This window comes from Bombina bombina, chromosome 4 (assembly GCF_027579735.1).
Source record: "Bombina bombina isolate aBomBom1 chromosome 4, aBomBom1.pri, whole genome shotgun sequence".
NCBI lineage: Eukaryota > Metazoa > Chordata > Amphibia > Anura > Bombinatoridae > Bombina > Bombina bombina.
The window spans coordinates 155,718,706-155,746,107 of record NC_069502.1 but is presented as its reverse complement, the minus strand read 5'-3'; the positions used below and the strand labels follow the sequence as shown (position 1 = coordinate 155,746,107).

The following is a 27,402-nucleotide window of genomic DNA, read 5'->3' as shown; positions in this document are numbered from 1 at the left end:
ATACCCTGTGAGCTTGTGCACATGTTCAGTAGGATCTTGTTACCCAGAAAGTGTAAATATAAAAATATTGTGCAAATTTTGATAATGAAGTAAATTGGAAAGTGTCTTAAAACTGCTGCTCTATCTGAATCATAAAAGTTTAATTTCTTGAGTGTCCATTTAAGTAGGTAGGTGGCAACATTAAAGCATTTCTATATTAACCTGAATTTGTTTTGATGGAAAATATGCACATCATTCAATATACACCAAGCTTACCTGATAATTTTCTTTTCTTCTGACGTGAAGAGTCCACAGCTGCATTCATTACTTTTGGGAATTCAGAACCTGGCCACCAGGAGGAGGCAAAGACACCCCAGCCAAAGACTTAAATACCTCCCCCATTTCCCTCATCCCCCTGTCATTCTGCCAAGGGAACAAGGAACAGTAGGAGAAATATCAGGCTGAAAAAGGTGCCAGAAGAACAAAAACCAAATACTGCCGCCTCATATAAAGCACGGATGGGGATCTGTGGACTCTTCCCGTCAGAAGAAAAGAAAATTATCAGGTAAGCATACATTTTTCTTCTTAAATGGGAAGAGTCCACAGCTGCATTAATTACTTTTGGGAAAACAATACCCAAGCTATAGAGGAGACTGAATGCAAACAAAAGGGTGGTTACAGAAGGCGGCCACTTCGAAGGGCACTACAGTCCAAAAAAAAAAACAACACCCTACAACAAACTGTAACACTTAGGGCAAGCGGTTAAAAACCTGAAAGGACCCAGTAACTTCCCACGAGTTAAATAACCTACAAAGCCAAGACCACTCAAATCCCTAGATCCATCGAGCACAAAAAGCCCCCAAGAAGCCAAGTTCCGCAGGCTTTCTGATCACACAGTACTAACCCTCGCCCCGAAGTAGGAACTTTCACCTACCCCCAAAGGGGAAAATGGAGGACCCTTAGGATGTCTAAAGGACCACCAACGAAGGAAAGAAACCTCAAAACAACTAAGGCAAACCCAAGGTTGCTAAAGACAACAGCCCAGGGAAGAAATCCCTAGAAGGGAAAGGACCAGAGATCAACACTACACCTAAAAAAGTGAGATCGCGAAAAAAAAACAAGGTTTAACCTCAGATCCCTGACACAACAACACCATACGACTTATGGTGCCACAAGGAAGCGACAAGCTCCCCACTGTACCCTAGCAGACACAGTAGCTAAACTAGTCAAACATAGGTAGGAAACCCACATAAACCGAAAAAAATTTTGGAACCTGCAGACAAGGATGATTATCCCATTAGAGAAAAAGCTACCTCGTGACACATAGCCACCTCTAAACAAGAACTCTCAAACTCCAGCCTCAAGACAGCAAAGGTGACCCTAAGCCAATATGGGAGACCATCCCACAGAGAATGCCGAAAAAATCTAGACAACACTCTCGTCTAGGACCTTAGAAAAATCTCCAACACCAGCAGCATGAGCAACCAGTGGAGGAATGAACACAGTGACCCCCCACCCCACCAAGCAAGGAATGAGGTTAAAGAGCTACCACAGCAGGATCAACTTCAACCCTCAGCCACTAGACAGGGAGATAACCCTCGGGCCACTTAGACCTGCGGCGACTGGAAGCACATGGTCAAGACTCAACAGAGCAGCCAGATCCCCCAGTCCAAAAAATTGGTAACGTACGAATAAAAAAATCTCAGGACCAGACCTCCGAAGAAAAAAAGGGGGACCCCAAGGAAAAACAACTCTTACCCTTATTAAATAAGATTGGCAGGACAGAAGACTGCGTGCTCGGGGTCCAGAACCCCTACACAGCTCCCTTCCTAAAAAGGACCACTCCCAACCAAGTGAGAAAGGACACTGAACTACAGCGTCCCAGTACCAGAACTCAGCCCTATGACCTCTTGCATGCAAAGGAGGGCAGCACCCCTCGGAAAACTAGAAGATAAAAAGCTATGAGGCCTCATGGACACTGGAACACTGCAAGACCCCCCGAAGGAGGGTAAACGTAAAGGAACCGCTTCCCCAGCCAGAGGCTTGGCGGAGAGAGAAAGAAATGGTAAAAACCATTAATAAGATACCGACAGCTCAGTTAAAACCAACCCACGAGCTCACATCAAGGTGAAATAGCTGCTCCTGACAACAACCGTAAGATCTTGCCTGAAAGACAGAAAAGCTAGCCCTCAGGCAGATGTAGAACCCAAAGGATTGAAACCAATTTTAAAACAGCTCGTGAGCACACCTTCAAGGTGCAATTAGCTGCAGTTGGTTTCACTTAGGACCGATCCAGATCCGGACTTCGAATCTAGACAAGAGACATGGCCATAAGCCAGACCCCCAGAACCCGAGATCGGTCAATGTTCTAACCCCTTAAGGACCATCCAGTGATCACATATGGAGGAAGGCACCCTGCAGTGCTCTCCCATATCCTAATGTCCCTGGACATTGGACTCTTGAAAGAGATACAGACCAAAGAGGCCAAGGAGCAACCTTAACAGGTAAAGGAAGAGGGCAACCAGCACAAGAAGGTGCAACTGGATCCCGAATCCTCTGCTGTAAACTCAAAAAACAGAATTTATGCTTACCTGATAAATTACTTTCTCCAACGGTGTGTCCGGTCCACGGCGTCATCCTTACTTGTGGGATATTCTCCTCCCCAACAGGAAATGGCAAAGAGCCCAGCAAAGCTGGTCACATGATCCCTCCTAGGCTCCGCCTACCCCAGTCATTTGACCGACGTACAGGAGGAAATATGCATAGGAGAAACCATATGATACCGTGGTGACTGTAGTTAGAGAAAATAATTCATCAGACCTGATTAAAAAAAAAACCAGGGCGGGCCGTGGACCGGACACACCGTTTGAGAAAGTAATTTATCAGGTAAGCATAAATTCTGTTTTCTCCAACATAGGTGTGTCCGGTCCACGGCGTCATCCTTACTTGTGGGAACCAATACCAAAGCTTTAGGACACGGATGAAGGGAGGGAGCAAATCAGGTCACCTAAATGGAAGGCACCACGGCTTGCAAAACCTTTCTCCCAAAAATAGCCTCTGAAGAAGCAAAAGTATCAAATTTGTAAAATTTGGCAAAAGTGTGCAGTGAAGACCAAGTCGCTGCCTTACATATCTGGTCAACAGAAGCCTCGTTCTTGAAGGCCCATGTGGAAGCCACAGCCCTAGTGGAATGAGCTGTGATTCTTTCAGGAGGCTGCCGTCCGGCAGTCTTATAAGCCAATCGGATAATGCTTTTAAGCCAAAAAGAAAGAGAGGTAGAAGTTGCCTTTTGACCTCTCCTATTACCAGAATAAACAACAAACAAAGAAGATGTTTGTCTGAAATCTTTAGTGGCCTCTAAATAGAATTTTAGAGCATGGACTACGTCCAAATTGTGTAACAAACGTTCCTTCTTTGAAACTGGATTCGGACACAAAGAAGGTACAACTATCTCCTGGTTAATATTCTTGTTGGAAACAACTTTCGGAAGAAAACCAGGCTTAGTACGCAAAACCACCTTATCTGCATGGAACACCAGATAGGGCGGAGAACACTGCAGAGCAGATAACTCAGAAACTCTTCTAGCAGAAGAAATTGCAACCAAAAACAAAACTTTCCAAGATAATAACTTAATATCTACGGAATGTAAGGGTTCAAACGGAACCCCTTGAAGAACTGAAAGAACTAGATTAAGACTCCAGGGAGGAGTCAAAGGTCTGTAAACAGGCTTGATTCTAACCAGAGCCTGAACAAACGCTTGAACGTCTGGCACAGCTGCCAGCCTTTTGTGAAGTAAAACAGATAACGCAGAGATCTGTCCCTCAGAGAACTTGCAGATAATCCTTTCTCCAAACCTTCTTGTAGAAAGGATAGAATCTTAGGAATTTTTATCTTGTTCCATGGGAATCCTTTAGATTCACACCAACAGATATATTTTTTCCATATCTTATGGTAAATTTTTCTAGTTACAGGCTTTCTAGCCTGAATCAGAGTATCTATTACAGAATCTGAAAACCCACGCTTTGATAAAATCAAGCGTTCAATCTCCAAGCAGTCAGTTGGAGGGAAACCAGATTCGGATGTTCGAATGGACCTTGAACAAGAAGGTCCTGTCTCAAAGGTAGCTTCCATGGTGGAGCCGATGACATATTCACCAGGTCTGCATACCAAGTCCTGCATGGCCACGCAGGAGCTATCAAGATCACCGAAGCCCTCTCCTGATTGATCCTGGCTACCAGCCTGGGAATGAGAGGAAACGGTGGGAATACATAAGCTAGGTTGAAGGTCCAAGGTGCTACTAGTGCATCTACTAGAGTCGCCTTGGGATCCCTGGATCTGGACCCGTAACAAGGAACCTTGAAGTTCTGACGAGAGGCCATCAGATCCATGTCTGGAATGCCCCATAATCGAGTTATTTGGGCAAAGATTTCCGGATGGAGTTCCCACTCCCCCGGATGGAATGTCTGACGACTCAGAAAATCCGCTTCCCAATTTTCCACTCCTGGGATGTGGATTAGAGACAAGTGGCAGGAGTGATCCTCCGCCCATTGAATTATCTTGGTCACTTCCTCCATCGCCAGGGAACTCCTTGTTCCCCCCTGATGGTTGATATACGCAACTGTCGTCATGTTGTCTGATTGAAACCTTATGAATTTGGCCTTTGCTAGATGAGGCCAAGCTTTGAGAGCATTGAATATCGCTCTCAGTTCCAGAATGTTTATCGGGAGAAGAGATTCTTCCCGAGACCATAGAGCCTGAGCTTTCAGGGGTTCCCAGACCGCGCCCCAGCCCACCAGACTGGCGTCGGTCGTGACAATGACCCACTCTGGTCTGCGGAAGCTCATTCCCTGTGACAGGTTGTCCAGGATCAGCCACCAACGGAGTGAATCTCTGGTCCTTTGATCTACTTGAATCGTCGGAGACAAGTCTGTATAATCCCCATTCCACTGTCTGAGCATGCACAGTTGTAATGGTCTTAGATGAATTCGTGCAAAAGGAACTATGTCCATTGCTGCAACCATCAATCCTATTACTTCCATGCACTGCGCTATGGAAGGACGAAGAACAGAATGAAGTACTTGACAAGAGCTTAGAAGTTTTGATTTTCTGACCTCTGTCAGAAAAATCCTCATTTCTAAGGAGTCTATTATTGTTCCCAAGAAGGGAACTCTTGTTGACGGGGAAAGAGAACTTTTTTCTATGTTCACTTTCCATCCGTGAGATCTGAGAAAGGCTAGGACGATGTCCGTATGAGCCTTTGCTTTTGACAGAGACGACGCTTGAATTAGGATGTCGTCCAAGTACGGTACTACTGCAATGCCCCTTGGTCTTAGAACCGCTAGAAGGGACCCTAGTACCTTTGTGAAAATTCTCGGAGCAGTGGCTAATCCGAATGGAAGTGCCACAAACTGGTAATGCTTGTCCAGAAAAGCGAACCTTAGGAACTGATGATGTTCCTTGTGGATAGGAATATGTAGGTACGCATCCTTTAAATCCACCGTGGTCATAAATTGACCTTCCTGGATGGTAGGAAGGATCGTTCGAATGGTTTCCATTTTGAACGATGGAACCCTGAGAAATTTGTTTAGGATCTTGAGATCTAAAATTGGTCTGAATGTTCCCTCTTTTTTGGGAACTATGAACAGGTTGGAGTAAAACCCCATTCCTTGTTCTCCTATTGGAACTGGATGAATTACTCCCATCTTTAACAGGTCTTCTACACAATGTAAGAATGCCTGTCTTTTTATTTGGTTTGAAGATAATTGAGACCTGTGGAACCTTCCCCTTGGGGGTAGTTCCTTGAATTCCAGGAGATAACCTTGAGAAACTATTTCTAGTGCCCAAGGATCCTGAACATCTCTTGCCCAGGCCTGAGCAAAGAGAGAAAGTCTGCCCCCCACCAGATCCGGTCCCGGATCGGGGGCCATCCTTTCATGCTGTTTTGGTAGCAGTGGCAGGCTTCTTGGCCTGCTTACCCTTGTTCCAGCCTTGCATCGGTCTCCAGGCTGGTTTGGGTTGAGAAGTATTACCCTCTTGCTTAGAGGATGTAGAAGTAGAGGCTGGTCCGTTTCTGCGAAAGGGACGAAAATTAGGCTTATTTCTAGCCTTAAAAGACCTATCCTGAGGAAGGGAGTGGCCCTTTCCCCCGGTGATGTCTGAAATAATCTCTTTCAAATCAGGACCAAACAGTGCTTTACCCTTGAAAGGGATGTTAAGCAATTTTGTCTTGGAAGACACATCCGCTGACCAAGACTTTAGCCAAAGCGCTCTGCGCGCCACGATAGCAAACCCTGAATTTTTCGCCGCTAATCTAGCTAATTGCAAAGCGGCATCTAGAATAAAAGAGTTAGCCAATTTAAGTGCTTGAATTCTGTCCATAACCTCCTCATACGAAGATTCTTTATTGAGCGACTTTTCTAGTTCTTCGAACCAGAAACACGCTGCCGTAGTGACAGGAACAATGCATGAAATTGGTTGTAGAAGGTAACCTTGCTGAACAAACATCTTTTTAAGCAAACCCTCTAATTTTTTATCCATAGGATCTTTGAAAGCACAACTATCTTCTATGGGAATAGTAGTGCGTTTGTTTAGAGTAGAGACCGCCCCCTCGACCTTAGGGACTGTCTGCCATAAGTCCTTTCTGGGGTCGACTATAGGAAATAATTTCTTAAATATAGGGGGAGGAACAAAAGGTATGCCGGGCCTTTCCCATTCCTTATTTACTATGTCCGCCACCCGCTTGGGTATAGGAAAAGCATCGGGGGGCACCGGAACCTCTAGGAACTTGTCCATCTTACATAATTTCTCTGGAATGACCAAATTGTCACAATCATCCAGAGTAGATAATACCTCCTTAAGCAGTGCGCGGAGATGTTCTAATTTAAATTTAAATGTTACAACATCAGGTTCAGCTTGTTGAGAAATTTTTCCTGAATCTGAAATTTCTCCCTCAGACAAAACCTCCCTCCTGGCCCCTTCAGATTGGTGTGAGGGTATGTCAGAAACGTTATCATCAGCGTCCTCTTGCTCTTCAGTGTTTAAAACAGAGCAATCGCGCTTTCTCTGATAAGTAGGCATTTTAGATAAAATATTTGCAATAGAATTATCCATAACAGCCGTTAATTGTTGCATGGTAATAAGTATTGGCGCACTAGATGTACTAGGGGCCTCTTGTGTGGGCAAAACTGGTGTAGACACAGAAGGGGATGATGCAGTACCATGCTTACTCCCCTCATCTGAAGAATCATCTTGGGCAATATTATTATCTGTGGCATCATTGTCCCTACTTTGTTTGGACACTATGTCACAATTATCACATATATTTAAATGGGGAGACACATTGGCTTTCATACATATAGAACATCGCTTATCTGATGGTTCAGACATGTTAAACAGGCTTAAACTTGTCAACAAAGCACAAAAAACGTTTTAAAATAAAACCGTTACTGTCACTTTAAATTTTAAACAGAACACACTTTATTACTGAATATGCGAAAAAGCATGAAGCAATTGTTCAAAATTCACCAAAATTTCACCACAGTGTCTTAAAGCCTTAAAAGTATTGCACACCAAATTTGAAAGGTTTAACCCTTAAAATAACGGAACCGGAGCCGTTTTTACATTTAACCCCTATACAGTCCCAGGTATCTGCTTTGCTGAGACCCAACCAAGCCCAGAGGGGAATACGATACCAAATGACGCCTTCTATAAGCTTTTTCAGTGGTTCTTAGCTCCTCACACATGCATCTGCATGCCTTGCTTTCCAAAAACAACTGTGCATTAGTGGCGCGAAAATGAGGCTCTGCCTATGACTAGAGAAGGCCCCCATCTGAAAAAGGTGTCCATACAGTGCCTGCCGTTTTTTAACAACAATCCCCAAGATTATAATAACTATAAAGAGTTATAATCTGCCAAATATGCTTAGCAAAGTAATCGTTTTAGCCCAGAAAAATGTCTACCAGTTTTTTAAGCCCTTATAAAGCCCTTTATTCTTTTACTTAATCTAAGAAAATGGCTTACCGGTCCCCATAGGGAAAATGACAGCCTTCCAGCATTACAAAGTCTTGTTAGAAATGTGGCCAGTCATACCTCAGGCAGAAAAGTCTGCCAACTGCTTCCCCCAACTGAAGTTACTTCATCTCAACAGTCCTGTGTGGAAACAGCAATCGATTTTAGTAACGTTTGCTAAAATCATCTTCCTCTTACAAACAGAAATCTTCTTCTCTTTTCTGTTTCAGAGTAAATAGTACATACCAGCACTATTTTAAAATAACAAACACTTGATTGAAGAATAAAAACTACATTTAAACACCAAAAAACTCTTAGCCATCTCCGTGGAGATGTTGCCTGTGCAACGGCAAAGAGAATGACTGGGGTAGGCGGAGCCTAGGAGGGATCATGTGACCAGCTTTGCTGGGCTCTTTGCCATTTCCTGTTGGGGAGGAGAATATCCCACAAGTAAGGATGACGCCGTGGACCGGACACACCTATGTTGGAGAAATATAGATCTCTTAGAGAGTTGAAGGGAACAGGGAACAGGGGAACTGGCTCCAAACCAGTCCGTAGGATGAGATGATGATAATATCTCCAAAAGACCCTTACAGGATCAGCCTTCCAGAAATCCTGTTCCTTACAGGAAAACACTGTGGGAGCCTCACAACTCCTGGCAAACAAGTCGACCAGGGGAGAACCCCCAACCCCTGCACTCCAATAAGAGAGCGTGCAACATATTAAAGGAGGAAGTAACAGGATATACCCGGACTTCTAAACACGTATGACCCGACCACCCGAGAAAGGGACAAGTAGCCCCAGCAACCTACGAGAGGTACCCGGGACTAGTCACAAAAATTAGACATCCAGATGGTACCAAGAGTGAAAACAAATCGCTATCCATCCAGTACCCCTGACGCCAAGAGGTCATCCAAACCTCCAAACCCAATGAGAAAAGAGAAACAGCAGGCTCCAATCCCGGAACCCCCTAAAGTGTAGCATATGGGGTGGGTTCAAACTCCTAATCTTGAGTTTGATATCAGACATGTTACCACCAAGCCACAGCAGAGACCCACTCAATAATAGAACGGGAGGTGGGCCAAAGCAGCCTTTCTCCTTCTAAAATGGAGGCAACAAGAAAAACACAAACACTTATCAAAGTGAACGACCCAGCACCCAAAAGGGTAACCAGTATATCTGCACCACGTGGGTGACATGAACTGTAAGGAACCGCCTCTAGTGCCCGACCAGGACCAGCCTGGCGCGAGAACACTCCAAAACTGTCCAAGGAAAATCGAGGCCCTCGAAGGGATTGATAAACTATAGACATGCATTATATAGTACTGCGCAACTTCCGAGGAAGTGCCCACGTGACCACAAAATCACAAGTATAAGTTCCAGAGAACGAAAACTATAACAAACATGAACTTCATAAAACAACACATCCTAACCAGACCAAATAAAATAAAGGCAGCACCCGCAAGTGAACGCCCAAGGAGAATGGGTAGGCCAATGGGACCAGCCGACTAGAGGCCCCAATCTCCTGAGCTCAGAGCTGGAACAGATACTTAAAAGAAAAGAAAGACGGAGATGTGAAGGAGATTGGCTTCATCCCCATACGTCTAACCCAATTTGCACTCTGGCACAGAAGACTAAGGATCCCTCAGCCCAGTAGGACCGTAATCCTCCAGCACCGCCAAAACATGCCTTAGTAGTACACAAAGGCATGCCAGTCTATAAAGTATAGAAGTATTTTCTATAAGAAAAAACTAAGGGGACGCGCTGTAGTCTTGATAGAAATTGTGTTGATGTGAATGCAATTCCTCTGGTATCGTGTGAGTTGAACCGTGACAGATAAGTATGTGAGAGTAGAGGTGTATATGTCTATATGATTGGGTGAAATCTTGTTAATCAAAGGAGAATGTGTGACTTGTTACAAACCGTAAGACTTGAAACAATTGTGATACCTAAACAAAAAATCAGTTGGAATATTGCAAAAACCTAAAGACTTGCAACAAAATATGTGAACAGTTGAATTTGATTAAACTCAAAAAACTGAAAAGTCCAATATGTGATAAGTGTTCAGAGATAAAAAGTCCAAATTCAATGTAAAGGATATATAAAGAACAAAAGTTCAAAGGATCAAAACAAATGGCTTGCTCCGCTTGAATCCAAGGTGTGATGAATCAGGAAATCTAGGAGGATAGAAAAACAAGGGGCGCCAACATAGTGTGAATCAGTTTGGAAAACTGGAAAACAGTAGTTATAATAAAATCTACTCACAAGTGGAGTGGCACCTAGAACCAACTGGGTGCATACAGGCAGGCTGACATTCAGGACCAGCAGTCAGTACGCTGAGGAAACGGTCCTTTACGGACTGAGAAACGCGTAGCAATTAAATACTTGTTTTTAGACAGACCCGGTTTTCTGTGCCTTTTTAATATTACCACAGTTTGCAGTGGTTATACCCAGTTTGGTTTTTATCCCTTTGTTCCATACACTGACATTGGAAACTCGTTTGGAAACAAGGCTGATCGTGTGAGCAGCTACCCTTTTGGGATAAACAACACAGCCCTTTGGACTTCCACAGTGGCGATCCGGCTCACCAGACGACACACAGCCGACTCCATCTACCTCATCTGACCCACCCACAGGTCTCCCGGGTGAGACCCCCAGCGTACTGACTGCTGGTCCTGAATGTCAGCCTGCCTGTATGCACCCAGTTGGTTCTAGGTGCCACTCCACTTGTGAGTAGATTTTATTATAACTACTGTTTTCCAGTTTTCCAAACTGATTCACACTATGTTGGCGCCCCTTGTTTTTCTATCCATGCCAGTCTATAACGGAAGGCAAAATGTTCCCCCCGCCGGATCGATGGAGGGGCCCCTGAAGCCTCAGAGGCCACCGCTTCCCCAGAAAATTGAACTGACTCAGGCAATCTCACGCTCGACAGACCCTGGTATCTTAGAAAAACTTCTCTTGGGAGATATAAATGTGCCAGTGCCACAGATATGGCCATGCGGAACCGTGCCGTAACCTCTGGAGGAAACAAGCCGCCTTCCGGAGGAGAAACGTCCCTAGGGACACCTGCTTGCCTAGAAAGTTCTGGGGCATGCGCCTCACTGGACATAAAATCCTCAGGGGCAGATAGCTCAACGCACTTTACGCTCCCTGAATCCGGGGAAGAGAGTACTCTAGCACGGCAATCTGAACATAGCTGATGGGCATGGATAACAGGGGGCATTTCATACTCCTCACAAGATGTATACTCTAAGTCAGAGATGTCCGTCTCTAAGCAGACAGAATCACATAAACATGATTAAAGTCCCCCCTCCCCTGTTCAATAACCCCCCACAGGAGATATTAATCCTTGATTCCATAAGATAAAAGTAGTCCCACTGGGACCCTGACTTCTGTCGTTAACATTACATTCCCATATTGAAATAAAATGAAACTATATTACCGGAATCTTTGACGTGGAACAGAAACACGGCCCTTCAAGTGTGACAGATAGTAGCATCACTTCTGACATAGACTTGAGTGAATAAAGGCAGGCAGCGAAACTCGTTAACACTGATTGCCAAAGAGCTGTTAACATGAGTCGGGATGCTTTTGCAGAGACGACACTCCATGCTTCTCCGTACTTTAACTTTCAGCCATGCTCTCACTGAGAGGCTGACAGGATTATTTAAAACTCCAGTCCCATTTCAAAGAGTACTACCCTCCATAGGAGGCTAACTTAGAAAATTCTGACACTTCTTTGCCAACCTCCTGTGAAGAAAGGCAAAGAATGACTAGGGGATGAGGGAAGTGGGGGAGTTATTTAAGCCTTTGCCTGGGGTCTATTTGCCTCCTCCTGGTGGCCAGGTTCTGAATTCCAAAAAGTAATGAATGCAGCTGTGGACTCTTCCCGTTTAAGAAGAAAAGATGGATAATCCCTTTATTTACCATTCCCCCTCTGTTTTGCATAACCAACACTGTTATATTAATATACTTTTTACCTCTGTAATTACCTTTATCTAAGCTTCTGCAGATTGCCCCCTTATCTCAGATTTTTTGACAGACTTGCATTTCAGGAAATTAGTGCTGACTTAAATAAATCCAATGACGTGTGCACAATGTTTTCTATATGGCACACATGAACTAATGCCCTCTAGCTGTGAGAAACTGTCAAATGCATTTAGATAAAAGGCAGCCTTCAAGGGCTTATAAATTAGCATATGAGCCTACCTAGGTTTAGCTTTCAACCAATAATACCAAGAGAACAAAGCAAATGTGATAATAAAAGAAAATTGGAAAGTTGTTTAAAATTACATACCCTATCTGAATCATGAACGTTTAATTTGGACTTTACTGTCCCTTTAACCTTGCATAATTCACAGCACATTTATAAACAATTTATTTGCAACATATTTCTCAAATAACAAAAGCAATGTGTATTAAGCTACAAACTTACTGTTAAAGGAACAGTAAAGTCAGAATTAACTTGGCATGATTCAGATAGAGCATGCAATTTTAAACAACTTTCCAATTTACATATTTTATCTAATTTGTGTTGTTCTCTTGAAAAGCATAACTAGGTAGGCTCAGGGACAGGAGAGCACAGGTGGGAGCTATTTGGCTCACACTAGATATGTTCAGCTACCTCACAGTAATGCATTGCTGATCCTTCAATGAAGGATACCAGGCAGCACATGCAAATTTGATAATATAAGTACATTAGAAAACTGTTTAAAACTGTATAATCTATTGGAACCATAAAAGCTAAATCTGGGATTTCATGACCCATTAAATACTCCCCTGTATATCACTCAGCAATATGCATATAAGTATATGTGAGCAAGTATTTGTCAGTGGTTTTGCACTCTTTTTGAAGTATATATGAACGCTTACACGAGGGCTCCACGATACAGGACACCAGTGTGCCATGATACATAGAAAATAGACTTTCCATAAAATGCCTTTATGCACTGACTATATAAATGTGGAGAGATGAGGAGGCCACAGAGTTTAAAGAGAAAATAACGCACAAGCGACCCAATCTCAGGACGCTGCGCCTCGTGTACTGGTAATCAAGGCTACATGGAAGTAATTCAAGTAATATAGGGTTAAATCATGGTTGTAATCAAGGGGTTAATACACAGCTGTGTGCGCGAGGCTATACAGCGGTAGCAAGGTCATAAAAAAAAGTTTTCCCACTCTATAGAAATATATATTTCATTGGAGGTTAAAATTTGAAGGCGCCAGATTATAATTTTCAGAAGATCTGAATAGCTGATAATATATTTTACAATGTGAGTGTACCTGGATTAATGTGGCAATATTTGTTTATTTTCTGCTCTTAGAGTCGTGTTACTTGACTTTTTGGACAAATATGTTGGTTTAAATTAGATTACAATATGTATATTGGTGCATGTCTACTGTGTACATGTTTTCTGCGTACATCTATATAACTTACGTATTTATCTATTTTTTACTTTTCCTGGCTGCCCTTCATTTCTCACTTTTAAAGTTTCCCTATAATTAAAAACAAAACACTGGACATTCCTTTATACTTGGGGAAAATAAAGAATTGTACTTATTAAGCTCACAGCACTAAAGTTTGCTGGAAGAGCATTAATCAATAGTTTTGTACTGAAGGCACGCTACCACCGAAAGATATTTGTTCCAGCTAACTGCAGTATAGACTCTCTCCATCTGAGATAGCTAGAGGTAATCATTACTCTAATGCATAGGTGCAAGATGTTAGCAAATGCCACCCAGTAGCCCCATATGTGTGTATAGAAATTTGTAGTAGTAAATTGTTCAGTACACTGTAAATGTTTCTTAAAAAAGAGAATATTCTGAGCATTTGAAGTTGTTGGATGGTTTAGCTGGTTAACCAGCCAACCTCTAAGACTAACAAATTCATGTGCAATTAAAGGGACACTAAACTCATTTTCTTTTCTTTCATGTTTCAGATAGAGGATGCAAGTGTAAGCAAGTTTCTAATTAATTCCTATTATCACATTTTTCATTCTCATGATATCTTTATTTTAAAAAGCTGTAATGTAAGCTTAGGAGCTGGCCCATTTTTGGTTTAGCACTCTGGGTAGCACTTGCTGATTGGTGGCTATATTTAGCGTACATTGCTGCTTTTCAAATAAAGATAACAAGAGTATAAAAAAATTAATATGAGTAAATTAGAAAGTTGCTTAAAATTGCATCCTCTATCTGAATCATAAAAGGAAAAATATGGGTTTAATATCCCTTTAGGAGCAATAATTATATCTATAACACTGCTGCCGCTAAAGTGTTAAGTGGATATAAAAAACAGAATTTATGCTTACCTGATAAATTACTTTCTCCAACGGTGTGTCCGGTCCACGGCGTCATCTATAACTTGTGGGAAATATCTCTTCCCCAACAGGAAATGGCAAAGAGTACAGCAAAAGATGTCCATATAGTCCCTCCTAGGCTCCGCCCACCCCAGTCATTCGACCGACGGACAGGAGAAAAAACAGGAGAAACTATAGGGTGCCGTGGTGACTGTAGTTAAAGAAATAAATTTATCAAACCTGATTGAAAAACCAGGGCGGGCCGTGGACCGGACACACCGTTGGAGAAAGTAATTTATCAGGTAAGCATAAATTCTGTTTTCTCCAACATTGGTGTGTCCGGTCCACGGCGTCATCCATAACTTGTGGGAACCAATACCAAAGCTTTAGGACACGGATGAAGGGAGGGAGAAAATCAGGTTACCTAAACGGAAGGCACCACGGCTTGCAAAACCTTTCTCCCAAAAATAGCCTCCGAAGAAGCAAAAGTATCAAATTTGTAGAATTTGGCAAAAGTGTGCAGGGAAGACCAAGTCGCTGCCTTACATATCTGATCAACAGAAGCCTCGTTCTTGAAGGCCCATGTGGAAGCCACAGCCCTAGTAGAGTGAGCTGTGACTCTTTCAGGAGGTTGCCGTCCGGCAGTCTCATAAGCCAATCGGATGATGCTTTTCAGCCAAAAGGAAAGAGAGGTAGCAGTAGCTTTTTGACCTCTCCTTTTACCAGAATAGACGACAAACAGAGAAGATGTTTGTCTAAAATCCTTTGTTGCTTCTAGATAAAACTTTAAAGCATGGACTACATCTAAATTGTGTAACAAACGTTCCTTCTTTGAAACTGGATTCGGACACAAAGAAGGCACAACTATTTCCTGGTTAATATTCTTGTTGGAAACAACTTTTGGAAGAAAACCAGGTTTTGTACGCAAAACGACCTTATCTGAATGGAACACCAGATAGGGCGGAGTACACTGCAGAGCAGATAACTCAGAAACTCTTCTAGCAGAAGAAATAGCAACTAAAAACAAAACTTTCCAAGATAACAACTTAATATCTATGGAATGTAAAGGTTCAAACGGAACCCCTTGGAGAACTGAAAGAACTAAATTTAAACTCCAGGGAGGAGTCAACGGTCTGTAAACAGGCTTGATCCTGACTAAAGCCTGAACAAAGGCTTGAACATCTGGCACCGCTGCCAGTCGTTTGTGTAACAAGACAGATAAAGCAGAAATCTGTCCCTTTAGAGAACTCGCTGATAATCCCTTATCCAAACCCTCTTGTAGGAAGGAAAGGATCCTAGGAATTTTAATTTTACTCCATGAGAATCCCTTGGATTCACACCAACAGATATATCTTTTCCATATTTTATGGTAAATTTTTCTAGTTACAGGTTTTCTGGCTTGTACCAGAGTATCTATCACAGAATCCGAAAACCCACGCTTAGATAAGATCAAGCGTTCAATTTCCAAGCCGTCAGCTGGAGAGAGACTAGATTTGGATGTTCGAATGGACCCTGTACCAGAAGATCCTGTCTCAAAGGTAGCTTCCATGGTGGAGCCGATGACATATTCACCAGGTCTGCATACCAAGTCCTGCGTGGCCACGCAGGAGCTATCAAAATAACAGAGGCCCTCTCCTGTTTGATCCTGGCTACCAGCCTGGGAATGAGAGGAAACGGTGGAAAAGCATAAGCTAGGTTAAAGGTCCAAGGCGCTACTAGTGCATCCACTAGAGTCGCCCTGGGATCCCTGGATCTGGACCCGTAGCAAGGAACTTTGAAGTTCTGACGAGACGCCATCAGATCCATGTCTGGAATGCCCCATAATTGCGTCAACTGGGCAAATATCTCCGGGTGGAGTTCCCACTCCCCCGGATGAAATGTCTGACGACTCAGATAATCCGCCTCCCAGTTTTCCACTCCTGGGATGTGGATCGCAGATAGGTGGCAGGAGTGATCCTCCGCCCATTTTATGATCTTGGTCACTTCTCTCATCGCCAGGGAACTCCTTGTTCCCCCCTGATGGTTGATGTAAGCAACTGTCGTCATGTTGTCTGATTGAAATCTTATGAATCTGGCCTTTGCTAGCTGAGGCCAAGCTTTGAGAGTATTGAATATCGCTCTCAGTTCCAGAATGTTTATCGGGAGAAGAGATTCTTCCCGAGACCATAGACCCTGAGCCTTCAGGGAGTCCCAGACCGCGCCCCAGCCCACTAGACTGGCGTCGGTCGTGACGATGACCCACTCTGGTCTGCTGAAGCTCATTCCCTGGGACAGATGATCCTGGGTTAGCCACCAACGTAGTGATTCTCTGGTCTTCTGATCTACTTGGATCACTGGAGACAAGTCTGTATAGTCCCCATTCCACTGTTTGAGCATGCACAGTTGTAATGGTCTTAGATGAATTCGCGCAAAAGGAACTATGTCCATTGCTGCAACCATCAATCCTACTACTTCCATGCACTGAGCTATGGAAGGTCGTGGAACAGAGTGAAGAACTTGACAAGCGTTTAGAAGCTTTGACTTTCTGACATCTGTCAGGAAAATCTTCATTTCTAACGAATCTATTATTGTCCCCAAGAAGGGGACTCTTGTCGACGGAGACAGTGAACTTTTTTCTATGTTCACCTTCCAGCCGTGAGATCTGAGAAAGGCCAGAACAATGTCTGTGTGAGCCTTTGCCTTTGAAAGAGACAACGCTTGTATCAGAATGTCGTCCAAGTAGGGTGCCACTGCAATGCCCCTTGGTCTTAGAGCCGCTAGAAGGGCCCCGAGTACCTTTGTGAAAATCCTTGGAGCCGTGGCTAGCCCGAATGGGAGAGCCACAAACTGGTAATGTTTGTCCAGAAAGGCGAACCTTAGGAACTGGTGATGAACTTTGTGGATAGGAATATGTAGATACGCATCCTTTAAATCCACGGTAGTCATAAATTGACCCTCCTGGATTGAGGGTAAAATCGTTCAGATAGTTTCCATTTTGAACGATGGTACTTTGAGAAATTTGTTTAGAATCTTTAAATCTAAAATTGGTCTGAAGGTCCCCTCTTTTTTGGGGACTACAAACAGATTTGAGTAAAAACCCAGTCCTTGTTCCACCTTTGGAACTGGGTGTATTACTCCCATTTTTAACAGGTCTTCTACACAATGTAAGAATGCCTGTCTCTTTATTTGGTTTGAAGATAAGTGAGACATGTGGAATCTTATCCTTGGGGGTAGTTCCTTGAATTCCAGAAGATAACCCTGAGAAACTATTTCTAGTGCCCAGGGATCCTGAACATCTCTTGCCCAAGCCTGAGCGAAGAGAGAGAGTCTGCCCCCTACTAGATCCGGTCCCGGATCGGGGGCTGCTCCTTCATGCTGTTTTGGTAGCAGCAGCAGGCTTCTTGGCCTGTTTACCCTTGTTCCAGCCTTGCATCGATTTCCAAGCTGGTTTGGTCTGTGAAGCATTACCCTCTTGTCTAGAGGCTGCAGAGTTGGAGGCTGGTCCGTTCCTGAAATTGCGAAAGGAACGAAAATTAGACTTATTCTTGGCCTTGAAACGCCTATCCTGTGGAATGGCATGGCCCTTACCCCCTGTAATGTCTGAGATGATCTCTTTCAACTCTGGACCGAACAGGGTTTTACCCTTGAAAGGGATATTAAGCAATTTTGTCTTGGAAGATACATCCGCTGACCAAAACTTTAGCCAGAGCGCTCTGCGCGCCACAATTGCAAAACCAGAATTTTTCGCCGCTAATCTAGCTAACTGCAAAGCGGCATCTAAAATAAAGGAATTAGCTAACTTAAGTGCGTGTATTCTGTCCATAACCTCCTCATACGGAGTCTCTCTATTGAGCGACTTTTCTAGTTCCTCGAACCAGAACCACGCTGCTGTAGTGACAGGAACAATGCATGAAATAGGTTGCAGGAGGTAACCTTGCTGAACAAAAATCTTTTTAAGCAAACCCTCCAATTTTTTATCCATAGGATCTTTGAAAGCACAATTATCCTCTATAGGAATAGTAGTGCGCTTGTTTAGTGTAGAAACTGCCCCCTCGACCTTAGGGACTGTCTGTCATAAGTCCTTTCTGGGGTCGACCATAGGAAATAATTTCTTAAATATAGGAGGGGGAACAAAGGGTATGCCGGGCTTCTGCCACTCCTTGTTCACTATGTCCGCCACCCGCTTGGGTATAGGAAAAGCGTGGGGGTGCACCGGAACCTCTAGGAACTTATCCATCTTACACAATTTTTCTGGAATGACCAGGTTGTCACAATCATCCAGAGTAGATAACACCTCCTTAAGCAGTGCGCGGAGATGCTGTAACTTAAATTTAAATGTCACAACATCAGGTTCTGCCTGTTGAGAAATTCTACCTGAATCTGAAATTTCCCCATCTGACAAAACCTCCCTCATGGCCCCTTCAGAATGGTGTGAGGGTATGACAGAGCAATTATCATCAGCGCCCTCCTGCTCTACAGTGTTTAAAACAGAGCAATCGCGCTTTCTCTGAAATGCAGGCATTTTGGATAAAAAAATAGCTATGGAGTTATCCATTACTGTCGCCAATTGTTGCATAGTAACAAGCATTGGCGCGCTAGAAGTACTAGGAGTTTCCTGCGCGGGCAAAACTGGTGTAGACACAGAGTGAGATGAAGTAGAACTATCTTTACTATCTTCATCTGATGAATCATCTTGGGCAACTTTACTATCTGTGGCAGTACTGTCCTTACTTTGTTTGGACGCTATGGCACAATTATCACACAATTTGGAAGGGGGAGACACATTGGCTTCAATACATACAGAACATAGCTTATCTGAAGATACAGACATGTTAAACAGGCTTAAACTTGTCAATAAAGCACAAAAACCGTTTTAAATTAAAACCGTTACTGTCTCTTTAAATTTTAAACAGGGCACACTTTATTACTGAATATGTGAAAAACAATGAAGGAATTGTTAAAATTTTACCAAATTTTCACCACAGTGTCTTAAAGCATTCAAAGTATTGCACCCAAATTTTCAGAGCTTTAACCCTTAAAATGAAGAAACCGGAGCCGGTTACAGATTTAACCCCTCTACAGTCCCAGCTACAGCCTTTGCTGCGACTTTACCAAACCCAGAGGGGAATATGATACCAAATGACGCCTTCTAGGAACCTTTTCAACTACTTTCAGACCCACACACATGCAGCTGCATGTCCTGCTCTCAAAAGTAACTGCGCAGTAATGGCGCGAAAATGAGGCTCAGCCTACTACAGTGAAGGCCCTTCCTGACTGAAAAGGTGTCTAAACCAGTGCCTGACGTTAAAAAACGTTCCCCAAAGTTTATAAGTGTGAAATTCAATCTCAATTTGTATAAAATGCCCAAATAAAGCAATCGATCCTGCCCATAAAAATGTCTAATAGTTTTATAGCCCATATTAAGCCCTTTATTCTGTTTGAGACTAAGAAAATGGCTTACCGGTCCCCATGAGGGGAAATGACAGCCTTCCAGCATTACACAGTCTTGTTAGAAATATGTCTAGTCATACCTTAAGCAGAAAAGTCTGCTAACTGTTTCCCCCAACTGAAGTTATTTCATCTCAACAGTCCCATGTGGAAACAGCAAACAATTTTAGTTACTGCTGCTAAAATCATATTCCTCTCACAAACAGAACTCTTCATCTTTTTCTGTTTCAGAGTAAATAGTACATACCAGCACTATTTTAAAATAACAAACTCTTGATAGTAGAAGAAAAACTACAACTAAACACCACATACTCTTAACCACCTCCGTGGAGATGTTGCCTGTGCAACGGCAAAGAGAATGACTGGGGTGGGTGGAGCCTAGGAGGGACTATATGGACAGCTTTTGCTGTACTCTTTGCCATTTCCTGTTGGGGAAGAGATATTTCCCACAAGTTATGGATGACGCCGTGGACCGGACACACCAATGTTGGAGAAATATAATTACAAATACGTTTTTTAAGCATCAGCATAATCTTATCACAAAGTTATATAGTAAGCAATATTAATTTCTGTCAAGTACTGTATATCCCTCTGATAATGGTAATGGTTCATTTTACATGCAGCACAGTGCTAACAGCTGAGCTTACAGACACTGGTGCGCTCACACTAGTCACATGACTGACTGCCACTCATGCACATGCACAGTGTTTGTGCAACAATCGGTCTCTGTGTGCTTTCATTTCTAAGAGTTATAAAGAGAAACTTACAGCACGCAGCACAAATACAGTGATACATTATATTTTATAAAACTGCATAAATCATTTTATGGGCAAATTATGTTCTGTAACTAATAGGCATGCACAATACTATAATTAGGGATATTGCTAAGCATATGCTTCAAAATACTGTATTGAGAGAAGGATTTAAGCCGTAAAAAACACATGTGCTTGGATAGAGAAAACAAAGGCCTTAAACAAAAGAATCATTTGTCTATAAAGGAATAAAAAAAAGAACAAATGTTCAATCTTAATCAAATAATTGTACCAATTAACTCACACAGGTACCATAATGTATAACACCTGTATTAAAGGGACAGTGTACTGTAACATATTCTCCCCTTTAATGTGTTCCCGTTGTGCATCTTGGAATGCATTAAATTGTTTACAAATAGCTTATTTACCTTTATTTTGGCTTTTGAAATCACTACCTATACTGAAGATTTCAATGCTTAAAAGACCATGAAAAGCAGTATAAAATGTTATAGAAATAATGGTTCTCCCATATAGTTACTGTTTAAATTATGCTAAATCACATACCTTATTTTATAAATTGTTTCAAACAGGTTCAAATTGTAATCAATTAGTTCATCTTTTTCTTTGCCAACGACAGCACCCCCCCCCCTTTCTGTGCATGCCTCCTTATTTTAAATGCAGCCAATTGCAAAGCGTTTATTATAATAAAGAGAAATGTATAAAGCAATGGCGCGTCCCCGAAAGCTTGCGCATTTGAGTGAAATGTTATACGCATGCGCGTGTTTTTTCATCCACTTCCTTTTAGGACTAAGTCGCATGCACAATTAAATACATTTGTAAATGCCAGCGCATCTGGAACAGAACTATTAAAATTTGTACTAGTGCAGTGAACAAAAGCACTGTTTCTTCTAAGTTAAAATTAATTTAAAAAAATCAAAGGGGCCTGGTTCTATAATGAGTTTTACCCAGCTATGTATGAAAATCTATGTGATGTCTTTGTTTACAGTGATGTGTGCAAATTAACATTGAGCAAGCGCAGGAGATGCGCGTTCAGGATCAAACCTATCCCGAAAGAAACTGGTCATAGGACTGCATAATTAGGTTAAATAAGGGCTTGGAAACAATTCAGATTTCATATGAATAATAAAAGAGAATGTCAGATTTTTAATAAATTAAGTTATTTGCTTAATTATTTGACTGCAGGTAAATTTTTAAATAGTTAATTAAAAAAAAAATGTTGCCTTTCATGTCCCTTTAAGGATTGGCTAAAGAAGAAAATCTGTGTAAACAAAGCCAGCAGAAGAATCACATTTGTGTGTGTAGAAAATGATAAAATAAGGAGATCTGATGACCACATCAGTTTTCAATTTTCTGTCCGTTTGGGACCAAGGCTATTTTTAAATTTTTGCAGTGTTTGTGTTTAGCTGTAATTTTCCTCTTACTCATTTACTTTACCCCCACATATTAGATACCGTTTTTCTAGCCATTAAATGGACTTTCTAAAGATACCATTATTTTCATTGTATCTTATAATTTACTATAAAAAAATATAAAATATGAGGAAAAAAACATAATTTATGCTTACCTGATAAATTTATTTCTCTTGTAGTGTATCCAGTCCACGGATCATCCATTACTTATGGGATATTAACTCCTCCCCAACAGGAAGTGCAAGAGGATTCACCCAGCAGAGCTGCTATATAGCTCCTCCCCTAACTGCCATTACCAGTCATTCGACCGAAAACATGCAGAGAAAGGAAAACCATAGGGTGCAGTGGTGACTGTAGTTTAATGGAAAAATTACCTGCCTTAAAGTGACAGGGCGGGCCGTGGACTGGATACACTACAAGAGAAATAAACTTATCAGGTAAGCATAAATTATGTTTTCTCTTGTTAAGTGTATCCAGTCCACGGATCATCCATTACTTATGTGATACCAATACCAAAGCTAAAGTACACGGATGACGGGAGGGACAGGCAGGCTCTTTATACGGAAGGAACCACTGCCTGAAGAACCTTTCTCCCAAAAACAGCCTCCGAAGAAGCAAAAGTGTCAAATTTGTAAAATTTGGAAAAAGTATGAAGAGAAGACCAAGTTGCAGCCTTGCAAATCTGTTCAACAGAAGCCTCATTCTTAAAGGCCCAAGTGGAAGCCACAGCTCTAGTAGAATGTGCTGTAATTCTTTCAGGAGGCTGCTGTCCAGCAGTCTCATAGGCTAACCGTATTATGCTACGAAGCCAAAAGGAGAGAGAGGTAGCCGAAGCTTTTTGACCTCTCCTCTGACCAGAATAAACGACAAACAGGGAAGACGTTTGTCGAAAATCCTTAGTTGCCTGTAGATAAAATTTCAGGGCACGGACTACATCTAGATTGTGTAGCAGACGTTCCTTTTTCGAAGAAGGATTAGGACACAAAGATGGAACCACAATCTCTTGATTGATATTCCTGTTAGTGACCACCTTAGGTAGGAACCCAGGTTTAGTACGCAGAACTACCTTGTCTGAATGAAAAATCAGATAAGGAGAATCACAATGTAAGGCAGATAACTCAGAGACTCTTCGAGCCGAGGAAATCGCCATTAAAAACAGAACTTTCCAAGATAACAACTTGATATCAATGGAATGAAGGGGTTCAAACGGAACCCCCTGTAAAACATTAAGAACTAAGTTCAAACTCCATGGTGGAGCAACAGTTTTAAACACAGGCTTGATCCTAGCTAAAGCCTGACAAAAAGCTTGAACGTCCGGAACTTCTGACAGACGTTTGTGTAAAAGAATGGACAGAGCTGAAATCTGTCCCTTTAAGGAACTAGCGGATAAACCCTTTTCTAAACCTTCTTGTAGAAAAGACAATATCCTCGGAATCCTAACCTTACTCCATGAGTAACTCTTGGATTCGCACCAATATAAGTATTTGCGCCATATCTTATGGTAAATCTTTCTGGTAACAGGCTTCCTAGCCTGTATTAAGGTATCAATAACTGACTCAGAAAAACCACGTTTTGATCAAATCAAGCGTTCAATTTCCAAGCAGTCAGCTTCAGAGAAATTAGATTTTGATGTTTGAAGGGACCCTGGATCAGAAGGTCCTGTTTCAGAGGTAGCGACCAAGGTGGACAGGATGACATGTCCACTAGATCTGCATACCAAGTCCTGCGTGGCCATGCAGGCGCTATTAGAATCACTGATGCTCTCTCCTGTTTGATTCTGGCAATCAATCAAGGAAGCATCGGGAAGGGTGGAAACACATAAGCCATCCCGAAGGTCCAAGGTGCTGTCAAAGCATCTATCAGAACCGCTCCCGGATCCCTGGATCTGGACCCGTAACGAGGAAGCTTGGCGTTCTGTCGAGACGCCATGAGATCTATCTCTGGTTTGCCCCAACGTCGAAGTATTTGGGCAAAGACCTCCGGATGAAGTTCCCACTCCCCCGGATGAAAAGTCTGACGACTTAAGAAATCCGCCTCCCAGTTCTCCACTCCCGGGATGTGGATTGCTGACAGGTGGCAAGAGTGAGACTCTGCCCAGCGAATTATCTTTGATACTTCCATCATTGCTAGGGAGCTTCTTGTCCCTCCCTGATGGTTGATGTAAGATACAGTCGTGATGTTGTCCGACTGAAACCTGATGAACCCCCGAGTTGTTAACTGGGGCCAAGCCAGAAGGGCATTGAGAACTGCTCTCAATTCCAGAATGTTTATTGGTAGGAGACTCTCCTCCTGATTCCATTGTCCCTGAGCCTTCAGAGAATTCCAGACAGCGCCCCAACCTAGTAGGCTGGCGTCTGTTGTTACAATTGTCCAGTCCGGCCTGCTGAATGACATCCCCCTGGACAGATGTGGCCGAGAAAGCCACCATAGAAGAGAATTTCTGGTCTCTTGATCCAGATTCAGAGTAGGGGACAAGTCTGAGTAATCCCCATTCCACTGACTTAGCATGCACAATTGCAGCGGTCTGAGATGTAGGCGTGCAAAGGGTACTATGTCCATTGCTGCTACCATTAAGCCGATCACCTCCATGCATTGAGCTACTGACGGGTGTTGAATGGAATGAAGGACACGGCATGCATTTTGAAGCTTTGTTAACCTGTCTTCTGTCAGGTAAATCTTCATTTCTACAGAATCTATAAGAGTCCCCAAGAAGGGAACTCTTGTGAGTGGAAAGAGAGAACTCTTCTTTTCGTTCACCTTCCATCCATGTGACCTTAGAAATGCCAGTACTAACTCTGTATGACACTTGGCAGTTTGAAAGCTTGAAGCTTGTATCAGAATGTCGTCTAGGTACGGAGCTACCGCAATTCCTCGCGGTCTTAGTACCGCCAGAAGAGCACCCAGAACCTTTGTGAAGATTCTCGGAGCCGTAGCCAATCCGAATGGAAGAGCTACAAACTGGTAATGCCTGTCTAGAAAGGCAAACCTTAGATACCGGTAATGATCTTTGTGAATCGGTATGTGAAGGTAAGCATCCTTTAAATCCACTGTGATCATGTACTGACCCTTTTGGATCATGGGTAAAATTGTCCGAATAGTTTCCATTTTGAACGATGGAACTCTTAGGAATTTGTTTAGGATCTTTAAATCCAAGATTGGCCTGAAAGTTCCCTCTTTTTTGGGAACCACAAACAGATTTGAGTAAAACCCTTGTCCTTGTTCCGACCGCGGAACCGGATGGATCACTCCCATTAATAAAAGATCTTGTACGCAGCGTAGAAACGCCTCTTTCTTTATTTGGTTTGTTGACAACCTTGACAGATGAAATCTCCCTCTTGGGGGAGAGAATTTGAAGTCTAGAAGGTATCCCTGAGATATGATCTCTAACGCCCAGGGATCCTGGACATCTCTTGCCCAAGCCTGGGCGAAGAGAGAAAGTCTGCCCCCCACTAGATCCGTTCCCGGATCGGGGGCCCTCGATTCATGCTGTCTTAGGGGCAGCAGCAGGTTTCCTGGCCTGCTTGCCCTTGTTCCAGGACTGGTTAGGTCTCCAGCCTTGTCTGTAGCGAGCAACAGCTCCTTCCTGTTTTGGTGCAGAGGAAGTTGATGCTGCTCCTGCTTTGAAATTACGAAAGGAACGAAAATTAGACTGTCTAGCCTTAGGTTTGGCTCTGTCTTGAGGCAGGGCATGGCCTTTACCTCCTGTAATGTCAGCGATAATTTCTTTCAACCCGGGCCCGAATAAGGTCTGCCCTTTGAAAGGTATATTAAGCAATTTAGATTTAGAAGTAACGTCAGCTGACCAGGATTTTAGCCACAGTGCTCTGCGTGCCTGAATGGCGAATCCGGAATTCTTAGCCGTAAGTTTAGTTAAATGTACTACGGCATCTGAAATAAATGAGTTAGCTAACTTAAGGGCTTTAAGCTTGTGTGTAATCTCATCTAATGGAGCTGATTCAAGTGTCTCTTCCAGAGACTCAAACCAAAATGCTGCTGCAGCCGTGACAGGCGCAATGCATGCAAGAGGTTGCAATATAAAACCTTGTTGAACAAACATTTTCTTAAGGTAACCCTCTAACTTTTTATCCATTGGATCTGAAAAGGCACAGCTATCCTCCACCGGGATAGTGGTACGCTTAGCTAAAGTAGAAACTGCTCCCTCCACCTTAGGGACCGTTTGCCATAAGTCCCGTGTGGTGGCGTCTATTGGAAACATCTTTCTAAATATCGGAGGGGGTGAGAACGGCACACCGGGTCTATCCCACTCCTTAGTAACAATTTCAGTAAGTCTCTTAGGTATAGGAAAAACGTCAGTACTCGCCGGGTACCGCAAAATATTTATCCAACCTACACATTTTCTCTGGTATTGCAACTGTGTTACAATCATTCAGAGCCGCTAACACCTCCCCTAGTAATACACGGAGGTTTTCCAGCTTAAATTTAAAATTTGAAATATCTGAATCCAGTTTGTTTGGATCAGAACCGTCACCCGCAGAATGAAGCTCTCCGTCCTCATGTTCTGCAAATTGTGACGCAGTGTCTGACATGGCCCTAATATTATCAGCGCACTCTGTTCTCACCCCAGAGTGATCACGCTTACCTCTTAGTTCTGGTAATTTAGCCAAAACTTCAGTCATAACAGTAGCCATATCCTGTAATGTGATTTGTAATGGCCGCCCAGATGTACTCGGCGCTACAATATCACGCACCTCCCGAGCGGGAGATGCAGGTACTGACACGTGAGGCGAGTTAGTCGGCATAACTCTCCCCTCGTTGTTTGGTGAAATATGTTCAATTTGTACAGATTGACTTTTATTTAAGTAGCATCAATACAGTTAGTACATAAATTTCTATTGGGCTCCACTTTGGCTTTAGCACATATAGCACAGATATCTTCCTCTGAATCAGACATGTTTAACACACTAGCAAATAAACTAGCAACTTGGAAATACTTTTCAAGTAATTTACTATAATATGAAAACGTACTGTGCCTATAAGAAGCACAGAAAAAGTTATGACAGTTGAAAATTAATAAACTGAAAAGTTATAGCATCAAATCTTTGTAAAAAACACAATTTTAGCAAAGGATTGCTCCCATTAGCAAAGGATAACTAACCCTGATAGCAGAAAAAAAATACAGAAATAAACGTTTTTTTATCACAGTCAACTACAATCTCACAGCTCTGCTGTGAGTGATTACCTCCCTCAAAACAAGTTTTGAAGACCCCTGAGTTCTGTAGAGATGAACCAGATCATGCAGGGAAGACAATAAACTTCTGACTGAATTTTTTGATGCGTAGCAAAAGCGCCAAAAAAGGCCCCTCCCCCTCACACATAACAGTGAGAGAGATCAGTAAACTGTCATAAATTAAATAAAACGACTGCCAAGTGGAAAAAAATAGTGCCCAAAACATTTTTTCACCCAGTACCTCAGAAAATTAAACTATTTTACATGCCAGCAAAAAACGTTTAACATTAATAAATTGAGTGTTATTAAAAAGCCTGTTG

General features: G+C 42.7%; 1 protein-coding gene across 3 annotated transcripts in view; it reads right to left on the bottom strand.

Moving 5' to 3' along the window:
* Positions 1-27,402, bottom strand: part of NBAS (NBAS subunit of NRZ tethering complex) — a 1,903,611-nt gene that overhangs the window by 871,319 nt on the left and 1,004,890 nt on the right. The window lies entirely within an intron of this gene.